The 12,630-nt window shown below is 38.1% G+C and overlaps 1 protein-coding gene across 3 annotated transcripts in view; it reads left to right on the forward strand.

Annotated features, from left to right (window-relative positions):
• Nucleotides 1-12,630, forward strand: part of MAPRE2 (microtubule associated protein RP/EB family member 2) — a 179,334-nt gene that overhangs the window by 90,022 nt on the left and 76,682 nt on the right. The gene's annotated exons all lie outside the window — the stretch shown is intronic.

Genomic DNA, 12,630 nt, shown 5'->3' on the forward strand with positions numbered 1-12,630 from the left:
CACACTTGCCTTCTGAAAACACCAATTGGTTCTTACAACACTCCTCCTTCAAAACCTCCAGGGCTCCACATTGTCCTTAGTACAGGATAAACTTCAAACTCTCTTCATAGACTAATGAGGTCCTTATTAGTCTCAATTTCACCCTCTACATCTCTCTCCCTTATACTTCAGCCACACAAATCTTTGTTCCCCAAAGACTCCTTTCCTTTTGTATCCCATAGCTTTTTTCATGATTCTTTTGCTAAGGTCTTTCCCCTTCTTTTCATTTGTGGGAAAATCTTGTTCACACTGTCAAATCTGGCTCACCTGCCACCTGCTCTGAGAAGCATTCCCCAGCCTCCCAGGCCCCGTGGTGTTCCTGAAACACTGCCCATCCTCCAGAATGACACTTGCCATGCCTTGTTAGGCTGTCTAACTCCTCCTGCCCCTGAAGGTGTTCAGAGTCCTTGAGGACAGGAATGCATTTTGTTCTTTGTTGAGTGTCTCTAGATGCCTGTACTTGATATGATGTATGTCTGCAATGAGTATATATATTGAGTTAAACTTGCTTAAAAAATAAAAATATTTGACTTCAGTGATAAAATAGGAGCATGTTTTAAAAACATGCTGCTAGGCCAGGTGTGATGACTCATGCCTGTAATCCTAGCACTTTGGGAGCCAAAAAAGAGAGGATCACTTCAGCCCAGGAGTTTGAGGCTGCAGTGAGCCATGATCGTGCCACTGCACAACAGCCTAGGTGACACAGTGAGACCCTGTCTCTAAAAGAAAACAAAAAATATGCTGCTAGTAAAGTAATCCATTCTTTGGTCTGAGTATTTGTGAAAGAAATAAACAGTCCTTCTTTGGAACAGGGAGTGTTTCCTTCTTGTAAACAAATAGATAAGAGATTTCCTCTTTGCCTTTGGCTTCAACGTAAAAATGGTATTAGAAATAGAAAATACCACTGAACTGTATTTGTGTAAAATGTCATGAGCCAGAATAGATATGAAGAAGTCAACATTTTGCTGTTTCTCCCAGACGGTCAAGTATAAAAAAGATTTTATGTGGTGCCGTTAGAATTTCAAAAGCCCCCAGTAGTCACTTTCAGATGTTGTCTGAGTTCAACACCCACCAGTATAAATATTCTCCCTTTACCGGGTCTGGATTTGATCAGAATACTAGAGAACTAACTTTGAATATAATTGACATCTCTTTCCCCATGATCATTTTTCCTACATAGAGGACAGTAAGGTTGGCCAGAACTTAGGCCCTGCCTTACCCACAAATCTGTGCCCAGGTCTCACACTTGAAGTCTTGTGATTTATGAGGTCAGTAGTGGGTGCTAGCTAACCACTTCTTTGCCCTTCAATACAAGATAGAAAAAGCTGACTGAGACAATGATGATGATGTTCCAGGCATATATATTGTCAGTCTACTGAAATGTCTCTAAAAGTTACTTTGAGAGACAACTCCTATTGCATCCTATGCAACTTCAGATCTCCACACACCCAAATATTACTGCGCTTTTCTTGCTGTGCGTCTTTGAGCTCTCTAATATTTTAACTTGCTGCCAAAAAAGAAACCAAGACAGTTTCTGTCACTAGCAAGCACCTTGTTCATAGCACATACCCCTTTGTATTGTAATTGTGAAATTGTCTGTTTCTTCACAATGCCTAACACATGGTTTTCCCTCAGAAATGCTCATTTAGGAGATGAATGAACTGCAGTTTGCAACTGCTAAGGGGCAAAGACAAAAATGTGTCTCTTACCCACAGAGTAGGTTTATGTGTGTCTAGATAAGGGAAACAGGGTTGGTTATCAAGAAAAAGAGACTTAGGAAGGAAGGGGATAAAGAAAAGTTTCACAGATAAAATCCCCAGTCACGAGTCTTAAATATTAAAGGAAACCATGAGGAGCTTCCTATGCTGCAATATACTTGGAGAGTTTTTGGTAGCAAATGAAATAAGAGCAAATTGTAATTTTTACATAATGTAGAAAATGTGTTTATAAGCAATATACATAATCTTTGCAGGTCTTTAAAATTTCTCATAGAGCAAACTCAAAATCTTAAGGGACATTTGTAAAGGATTCATATATGGTTATCTGAAAGCATGGATGTACATTTCCAGTCTTCGTAGCTACGTTGCCATCAAGTGTGGCTTGATTTAAAAACACAAAAAACCTGCAGAAGCAATTTTGCTCACTATTAAACAGATAAATGTGATTTCCATTAGGATAACGTACTGGCTACCTAAGATTGCAAGATCAATGGTTCGGAAGAATGAAGTAGATTTAAAGGTTCCTTTCTGCTCTGAAATATGTTTCTTGCTAGAAAAAAGAAAAGGGAAGTTAATCTCCATAGTAGAGAGATAGGTCTTTTATTTTAGGTAGCAGTTTTCTCAAAGTATATACTGTAGACTCTATGCTTTTATAATTACCTGGGGAGCTGCCGAAAAAAAAGCAGATGACCTTCTAAATCGGTACCTCTGAGTGTAGCCTAGAAATCCGAGTTTAACAAGTACAAGTTTAAGTACTTTTGTGCTGCAGCCTAGAGCTTGCAGTACATTTTACCCCAAACCAATAAAAATGAGGTTAAATTATCCAAAACGTACTTGGAAGTTTCCTTATTCATAATTCAATCTGTGACTTTTGTCCTCAGCAATGGCATTTAGCAGAAAGAAGCTATCTATTTATTTATTTATGAATTTATTTATTTATACCCTTCATTGTTCTAGAAAGTATTTAAGGCAGCCAGGACAGTGCTATTAGGGTAGGAAGAAAGCCAAATGTTGTTGACTTAAGTGACTTACACTCCTCATACTTATGAGTAGTCAGATTTCTTAGGTAATATTTTTTCTTCAATGTTTATTTTAATTTTTTTAGTTTACTGTATGGGATTTTATTTTAACAGTATGCCCAGGAAAAACATACATGAAATGCTTTCTCCTATTTAAAATGACTTAAAATTTCAACATTTCTTACTCTCTTTCCTCAAGACTTATGCTCCAATCCTGGTGATTCCCATTTTGAATTTTTTTCCTGTTGCATTATTTCCTATTTCTGTTTTTAAAACTTTCCAGCTAAGAGATCTCCCTCCAGCTCAATATTAAAACTAACACCAGCTTTTCTTTAATTCACAAAATGCTAAAAGACTGCCTCACATTGGTGGTGTGTTTTACTGAGTATTTTCTGCCTTTATATAGCATCTCATTTGTTTCCATGTATAAATTTTTAAAAGTTCTTTAAAGGAAAGATGGTGTAAGAAAGGAGAACACTTGGAAATATGTTTGTAGTAAGTTGCAAAACAATGAAAATGACTCACTCTTATCTCCTGTTACTTTGTCCCAAGAATATAACCTCATGAAAATTTTCTTTGAACATTAAATCTGGGTCTTGTAATTATAGGCTCATCTGGTTTTCATTTATTTCTTGTGACAGCCTTTAGGTTTCAAGTAAAAACATGAGCTGTATAAATGGAGAATGGACTATCAATGAATAGTCCTATAATAATACCTATAATAATTCAGCAATCTACTGCTCACCTAAATCTATTTTTTAAATGAATAATTATGGATTTCCCATGGTGGAGTGAGAAGGTTGAACCACATGTAATATCAGATTGGTTCAGCTTATAAATATTTTCCATTTTAATTCAATTGCTATATAAAAGTTAAAGGGCTTTGGGGGTAATAGGGAACTTTTTTTTTTTTTTTTTTTTGCTTTAGTACTAGCTCAAAGTAAGTAACTAAATCTTTTACAAGGTAGTGATGAGGGTGAATAGATAGTATGGTGCTAAAAATCTCTGAAAGCTTTAGCAATTTTAGATACCTTAGTGGAGGTGATAGAGAAGATAAGGTGCTTAAAGGGGAAGGAAAAGAAATGGGGAGGGAGGAGTAGAATGGAGCAGGAGAAAGTGCATCTTTTCCTTCTTTTCCTCTCTCTCACCCCTTGCCCCTGCCCCCACATATCAAGCCTCCTTGGAGACTTCTTTGTGGCGTTTATTTTTCTGTGTCCTGATCCTCTGCCCTAGGCTGGAGCTAAGCAGCAGAGCCACTAGGTCCAATGCTGGGTCATCCTTGCTGCTTGGCAGACTGAGCACCTTGATTCCTGTCCTCATGAGGCTGGCCTTCCCTTTTCTCCCTGTGCACCTTCTCTCCCTCCTCCCCAATTGCTCCACTAGACAGCAGACACCTGACTTGCGACAAATGCTAGATACAGTCTGCATGTAGTACTGGCACTGCCTGAACTGACACTATACCCTGGACTGTCACTGTCTGTCACTGAGAACTGTTCTTTTCCTGAGCATTTTAGTATTTTAATAAAATATCATTTGAATTAAACCATTTTTAGATGGGAAATTGAGATTCTTGACTTGCTTTATAAAAAAGAGAAAATTATGAGGATTTGATTCAGTTTCAATTTGTGCTTCATCAAATTGGTTCAAGCTTTGTCTTGGATCAAATCACTGGTATTTTGTTCTTCCAGGAGAACTTCTGAATTTGGATAATGATTCTGTAGTCACATTTGCAATTCTGGTTACGTGATGGCTGTGTGGAAGGAGCTGGTATTTGGAGTATACTCTGGGGATTCACGCAGGTATATCCATCAGATGGCCCTGGGACCTGTAGTGCAGGTGCTCCGGGCCCCACCTCAATGGCCATCACTCCTGAGCCCAGCAGAGTGGTCTTTGTGACCATTTTTTGCCGCAGATCAGTGCCTGTTAAATAGGTTGATCCCAGCCTCATGTGTTGTCCCTGTGCCTCCTCTCTTCTGTCCACAGAGACGTCTGTCAGGACAGGTTACTGATGAAATCAGCTCAGAGTCTAAATTTAGTAGGGCTTCTCTTATTGGCTCCCTGGTATTGAAACCAAGTAAGGATATTCTGTTAGTGTCTATAAGCATAAGAGTTTACTTAGCTTTATAAAATCACTGACTGTTATTTTCTGTAAGAAAGTTAGGTCATCTCAGATTATATTACTATTAGGGAGGTAATTGGAATATAATGGAATATTATGCATACTTGTGATATATTAGAGTTTTTCTGTTTTTTTGCTGACAGTTTTTCTCTCTAATTATTTGACTTAAACTAATCTTAAAAGTTTACATGGTCTCAGCATATGAAGTAATTGGAGAAGAAAGGGGACAAAAGTTGGATGATGGTGGGGAGGGGTCCAGCCTCATGTTCAATTGCTTCAGGCAGTAACCTACAGTAATATACTCTAGTGTCTCCACTAACACACTGGTTGAAAGGGATTTTATTTTTGGAGCAGGTCAGGTAATACAGTAGGGTTTTTTTTCTTCTGAATTTGTTCATTTACATCTGTCTTGACACTTTGCTGCTGAAAATAAGTATAAATTGATGTTTCTATTTTTGTTGGGGTTTTTTATTTGTTTACTGTCTTTTGTAATGTTTATTACCATGGTGGGGGAAAGTCTGTATGCATTCACCTTCATTTACCAACCTCTGTAATTTTTTTTTTACACTTATAGATGATAAATCTTTGAAAGCAACCAGCCACATCTTCGTTTATATACTTACTACATTCAATTCTGATCATCAGTTTAGTTTTATTTAACAGGCATATTTTGAGCCTTTCTTTGGGCTAGGCCTGGGGACCCAGTGATAGATAAGACATAGTCATTGCCCTCAAAGAGCTCAGTATAGCAGAGTACTGTCCTACAAAAGACTAGAGACCATGCTGGGTGGTAAGTGCTGGTTTGGAAGCACTTTGAGCATAAAAGAAGGAAGTAAATGAAGGGAGGTAGGGACATAGCAAGTCAGTAGAAAAATTTACTCAGATTCTTTGGGAGTGGCTGGGTGCTTCTGGATGACTTAGAATGGCCATAGTTTGGGCGACACCTCAGAAATGCCCTCATCCCTCTTGAGTCAGATGAGGTGATTAGTATGTAGGATAATGTGTGGGGTACTTAGTTTCAACTACCCTAAGAGACTCTCCAGGCTAGGGTGACCTTTGACTTATGACACAGGGACTCTAGTCAGTAAAATACATGTGCTTTAGTAGGTACAGCTCTTAAGTACATGAAGCATATTGTTGTCTCTATTATATTTCTAGAAAATATAAAGGATTTTCTTGATGATCTCATCACATGAGTATGTGAAAATTGTTTTTACTCTATTTGTTTGAAGCAACTAGGCATGTGGGATATTCTCAGTAAACCATAGAATTGCCTACTTCTTTTGGAGGAATGCACCAGATACTTTTAAATACTAAAGCCAATCCTCAGTAATAACTGCTTATGTCTCTAACTGTATAGATGTCATATGACTACATTAATATTTATCACAGGAACAAACCTACAGATACATCCCTATATCCTATTCCCATTTCTGCTGGAGCCTTTCCTGGGTAGTGACAGTGAACACCATAAACAAGGGGAAATTAGAAGAACAGGCTTAGGGAAAAATAGATCACCTGGAATGCCATTATTTTATTGAAGACTAACAATATATATACTCAACAAAAAATCAAGGAACATGTGATCACAATGAACTTTATAGAGTGCCTTGACAGGAATAAGCAAATCAGTGACATATTCAAAACAGGATTAATGATAGCCTTTGAGAAATCTCAATAAGCGCACTCTCTCTCTCTCGCTCTCTCTCCCTTGCTCTCTTTCCCTCTCTTTGTCTCTCTCACACACACACACCATACACACACAGAATTTGTGCAAAGCAGTACCCTTAATGGGAATCTCTTATTTTTTTCCCCATATGTGGGAAAATTCCCAGATGTCATAATTGAGTGCAGGCTTCAGGGTTCTTATTGAATGTATCACTAATTCACAAACTCTATTGTATCTACCCTACTATACTAAGACCCTGCTGAGATTTACCTGCCCCCAAACCATGAACAGGTGGGTCGTTATGAGTCTAGAGATGAGAACTGTTGTACCAAGGGATGGGCCATCAAAAGAAATATAAGTTGGATACAGTTGATGAGAATGATAGTGACCATAATACTAAGGAGGCTTTAAAGCCTCATCACTGACTTCATTAACTTCAGTGACTGGAACCCTAACTCCATAGCCCCAGGAATCTTGGCAAAGGTTGTGAGAAACCTTGCTGGAGTCCAAGGGCATGATAGGTTTTAAGACTCATTTATAATTCATCATTCTAATTACAGAAACCTTTAGAGCCCTTTCTCTTCTGATTTTGCCTCTGTTGTATGATAAGTTGCTTTCTTTTAAAGCACATAATGATATGCTTATTCTGAAATCATTCACCAAGATCAATATCTTAAGAAGGAAAAGATGTATCTTTCAACATATTGAAAGTTATTTTGATTTTTTGAAAAGATGTCAGTCACTTTATATGGTGGATATGTTCCTTATAAAACATTATTTTGCATTTATTATGCTACTTTTTCTTTTCCTTTTCTCCCTTTCAGTTTAAATTATCTGAAGACTTTAACAGGAAGAGTGTAAATTTGGGGAAACATAGTCATTTCCTTTAATAAATGAATTTATGATTACTTAAGCACCTCATATGTTTATCTGAGGAAAGACTTAAGAATTAGAGAAACCCTCAAATGTTTTTCAGCAGATAAGCTGGAGGATCTTAGGAATGTGTTCATACCCTTGCTTGTCTGGTAGAAAGCCAACGACCTCATTTTATTTTTTGGTTCCTTGTCCTTTGAATCTAAAACATGCATTTTGTTTTGTATCTGAAACAGTCTAGTTCAAGCCCTTTCATTTTTATAGCTCTGTTATTTTAACCAGTTACATTCTAGATAGTTTTATACATTAGGGGCATAATGATGTCATAATGCCTTCGTTTTTATTTCTCTTTCTCTCTCTGCCATTTTCAGTGTGTTTTTGTATGTATTGTTTCTTTTAATTTGTATAACAGCCCCATGAGGAAGAATAGGATTTTTTTATTCCTATTTTATGAGGCTAAAAGCTCCAAGAAGTCATGTTCACAGCTGATAGTGAGAATTGAGGTGTCCTTGGATCATAGCCCAGCACTCTCATTGCTGTACGTGTGGCAGCTGTGAATGCAGTGAAGGGTTCACTGTGTGTTTGCCCATGTGGATGTGTTTCTGATTCTTTCCATATCTGTTTAGCAGATGGCCCTTAAACATCACCTCTAGGAAAAGAAGGAAAGTCTGTATCTCCATCCTTTACATTCTACTTGAAGAAATGAGACATATCTGGTAATTCTGCTGATAGCAAGGATCTGTCCCAATGGTGTCATCATCAAGAACTTTCTTACCAAAAGTAACGAGACAGAGACATTTGTTCCCAGTCTTAAGAAATTCTTCCTTCACCACCTACTGCAAGTAGAGTGGGGAAAGAGCCTCCCCATTCTCTCTGACTGTTTTCCTTGTTCCTTTTCTTGCTCTAACCTCTTTCCCTTCAAGCAAGATGAGGCAGCTCTGAAATGTTGCCACCTACCTTGGAGGAACTTTGTATCTCTCTCAGAATAATTCTTGGCCAGTGAAGCAACAACAAGGATGATGCCTCCTTAGACATTTGCATGTGCACGTCTCTGCACTGTCCACCATTTGAATCCCAAGAATATGATCTTTTCCTTATTTTGATTCTAGGCTAGCTTTCGAACAAACTTGTACCTGAGAGGACTGCCTACACATCCTTATTTCCTCCTTTTTAATCTATTGAAGAAATTACAACATCTCCTAGGATAATTTTCTTACAAGCTTAGTCCCTGCAAAGGATTTATTTATCAAGTTATTACTGTTTTCTATGTATTTAATCCAGTTCACTAAATGCGTATTGTAGTAGCCATGCTAAGAGGCTCCATCAGTACTTCTCCAACCCTTTCTTTAATATGAAAAGTTGATGGTTTCTTAGCCTTATGTAAAGGGACTTACTAATGCAGCACTTGAGAGTGGACACCGATTTCCCATCCAGCTCTATCCCTTCCTTCCCATGTCTTAATTCCCAACTCCAGCCAGGTTGCAGCTCCTGAACTTTTTCCATATAGACATTCCGGATATGCCCGGGGGTATGGTAGCAGACATTGTGCTAGTACAGTAGAAAGATGGATTGAACACCATCCTCAATCTTAAAGATTTACTCACCAATCATTCAGGAGAGATAACTAATTAAAATGCAAGGCAAATCCCTGTCAGGTTTCTATATCCAGTATAGTGAAACAATTCTGTGTTGGAAACAAGAAAGCTTAGAGGAGGTGATGTTTGGGCTAAGCTTTTAAGAATGAAAAGTTACTATTCAAGTATGAAAGAGGACAGAAAGGCAAATTAGATAAAAATAGTTTGATCAAGGCAGAAAGAAGATGCAGTGTTTTGTGCATGTGCATTGCGTGTGTAAGACATCTGTAACACATATTAAAATTCAAGGCAGCAAAAGAAGGACAGTAATGCTTCAAGTAATAAGTGCTATATTCAAAGAAAGGGAAGATTATTTCCATCTAGGAAAGCTTTTTGTCTCTACCCTTGTTTGGGTCTTTGGCCAAACCGTCATTCAAATTTAGTGGATGGTCAATAAATATTTATGAAGTTGAACTGAATTGAAATGCTATTCAAACTAGGTTTTTAATATGGATAGGATTCAGGCAGAGAAGAAGATGGTGATTTTGAGGAAAGTTACCATTTCTATATCATTTTGATGTTCTGCACATTGCTTTATTTATTCCTGCAGTCAGCAGATATTTATTGAGTACCTTCAATGTGTCAGGTGGTGGATTAGGATTGGAGAATACACCACTCTACAAAACACAACACAGATCGTCTCCAGTTAGGACCTATCCCTTTACTACCAAAGTTCTCCCTGACATGTCTCTTCAGAGACAGTAAGTTCCTTTTTCTCAGCTTACCTGAGTACAAAGCAAAGGCAGAGGAAGGACCCAAGACAAAGGTAGATGTCTATCCTGTCTTGCCGTCATTCAGTGTGGGACACTAATGGGCAGTCTGTACATTGGAATATCCGAAATGCTAGCAGGCATCTGGTTTCTACACAGTTAAGATAAGCCAAACATCTCCAAATTCTTCTGCTCTTCAAGAGAAAACTTTTTTTCTAACCATTTTTTTCTGAATTGTGTGTTTATAGTTTATTTATAGTATATTTATAGTTTATCAGACATGTAGACGGTATTAAAAAGGAGTAACATAAATCACTGTCAAAGGTTTGTGCATGTTAGAATTGCATAGCTGGAAACAGAATAATGACATTACTTGGCAACTCATAAAGTCACCGTCATTTTTCAGATTGGATTTCTTTTCCACCCTGAAACCATTACGTAATTCTGACAAATAGCAAATTACTTCTATTTGTACCCTCCCTCCCAAGGGTGTGCTCTTACCCAAATATTAACTCTCATAAGCTTTTTATGACCAAATTATTTGACATGAGAAGTATGAAACTAATGCCAGTCCTATTTCCTGCAGTTTCTCTTCACATTCTGCATGAGGAGGATCATTCTCCATTTTTACTTCTTCTAAATTACATTTATATGACAGTCCATGGAAGAACTTTAGAAAACTGTTGAAGGGGTCAAATTTTAATGAAAACACGTACATCAACTTGAAATTTGCATGGAATTGTGTTAAAATCCAGTATTTTTTTTAAAACATCACAGAAGTCCCTTCCTGCTTCTTTTCTTTCTAAAAATTATTCCATTCTTTTATTTCTCCTGTGGTCATATGATTGAATCTCTGAAGTAGATACTGTATACTCTTCGTGCTGATTTGGGATCCTTCTGATGCTGGAGTGCACTTAGAAAGCAAAGTATATTTTGGGATTAACCTGGGAAATACAAAGAAAGCAACTCATAAAGAACAATATTCTGTTATGTATCACAGTCCACATGAATGTTAGGTAGTGCCTGAATGTGAGTTCCTCTGTAATGGCTGTGGGCTTCCTTTGGTGCCACACCTGGCCTTCTGGGCTTTCTCTGGCTAATAGGACTCTTCTCAGGGAGCTGCAGGGGAAGGAACACCCTGCTCTGGAAAGTGGTAATAGGGGATATTATTGGTGTAGGTGAAACTAGTGGACTGGATTGAGGAGAGTGGCTCTAAGTAAGGAGTTCTCACCTGCAAGTCTTGGGCAGAGGGTGAAATGCTTGAGATCTGGGAAGAATCCTGGAGGTTCTTAGTCTCTACTCCCAGGGATAGTGACCTCAGCCACAAAATGAGCAACTTGAGAAAGGGCTGCATTGTGTAGGCATGGACTGCGGGTTTGTGCTGGTCAACTCATACCAGCATATTTTACCTTATACCAAAAGCCTCTTTGTCAGCTACCATACATAGTTAATGTAGTGGCCTGGTCTGTGTAACTGTTGATAGCATGATGTGGGTAATAGTTCAGTAGAAACTCTCTGAGAAAATGGTGAAAGCGATCAGCTTTAGATTTTTAACTTGTAATTTAATTTGACCTAAAAATAAAATGTTTATTTTACTTTTAGGTCAAATTAAATAAAATGTTTATTTTATTTTTGTTCTGAAAATTGGAACTTAAAAATGGCATCCTCTAAAGACATTTGTGCCCAGAAGCCAGCATTGGTTTGCCTACCAAATTAGTTAAGCTGCTTCTTTTCCTCGTATTTAAAGCCTTGAGCAATTTAGTTGCATTTCACCTTTCCAACATTTGTCCCCACAGCTTCCCTACCTGTAACATACATTTCCTCAAACACCTTTCACATATATGCCCTTATTCCCTGTCTTTGCTTGGAATGTCTCCTTTGAAAGTCATCTCAAATGCCACTTTCCTTTTATTCTTCCTGATCACCTTCAACAAAATGTGAGCTCTCTCTTTTCAGTTTTCAGACCTTTGCACAGCCTTAGGCTCACTGAGTACTTGTTTTAAGCCTTCAGCATTCGGAGTTAACCTCCTTGAAGACTGAAAATGATCATGCAAGTTTGGTTTGACTTTATCTGTTTGATAATACTGATTACTCTTCCTTGGTTTTTTATTGGGCAGACTTTGAACTAACTGTATGGCCTACCCATACTAACATTTACGTATCTAGGCTATACAGTTTAGCACTTATAGTTGTTTTGTATTTTTGCTGTTTTTTTTTTTTTATTTTTTTATTCTTTTTTTTTATTGCATTTTAGGTTTTGGGGTACATGTGCAGAGCATGCAATACAGTTGCATAGGTACACACGTGGTAGTGTGTTTTGTTTGCTTTCACCCCTTCACCCACATTTGGCGTTTCTCCCCAGGCTATCCCTCCCCACCTCCCCCTCCCACTGGCCCTCCCCTTTTCCCCCCAATAGACCCCAGTGTTTAGTACTCCCCTCTCTGTGTCCATGTGTTCTCATTTTTCATCACCCGCCTATGAGTGAGAATATGCGGTGTTTCATTTTCTGTTCTTGTGTCAGTTTGCTGAGAAGGATGTTCTCCAGATTCATCCATGTCCCTACAAACGACACGAACTCATCATTTCTGATTGCTGCATAATATTCCATGGTGTATATGTGCCACATTTTTCCAATCCAGTCTGTCATCAATGGGCATTTGGGTTGATTCCAGGTCTTTGCTATTGTAAACAGTGCTGCAATAAACATTCGTGTGCATGTGTCCTTATAGCAGAATGATTTATAGTCCTTTGGGTATATACCCAGTAATGGGATTGCTGGGTCAAATGGAATTTCTATTTCTAAGGCCTTGAGGAATTGCCACACTGTCTTCCACAATGGTTGGACTAAT

Source organism: Callithrix jacchus, chromosome 13 (assembly GCF_049354715.1).
Source record: "Callithrix jacchus isolate 240 chromosome 13, calJac240_pri, whole genome shotgun sequence".
Classification (NCBI taxonomy): domain Eukaryota; kingdom Metazoa; phylum Chordata; class Mammalia; order Primates; family Cebidae; genus Callithrix; species Callithrix jacchus.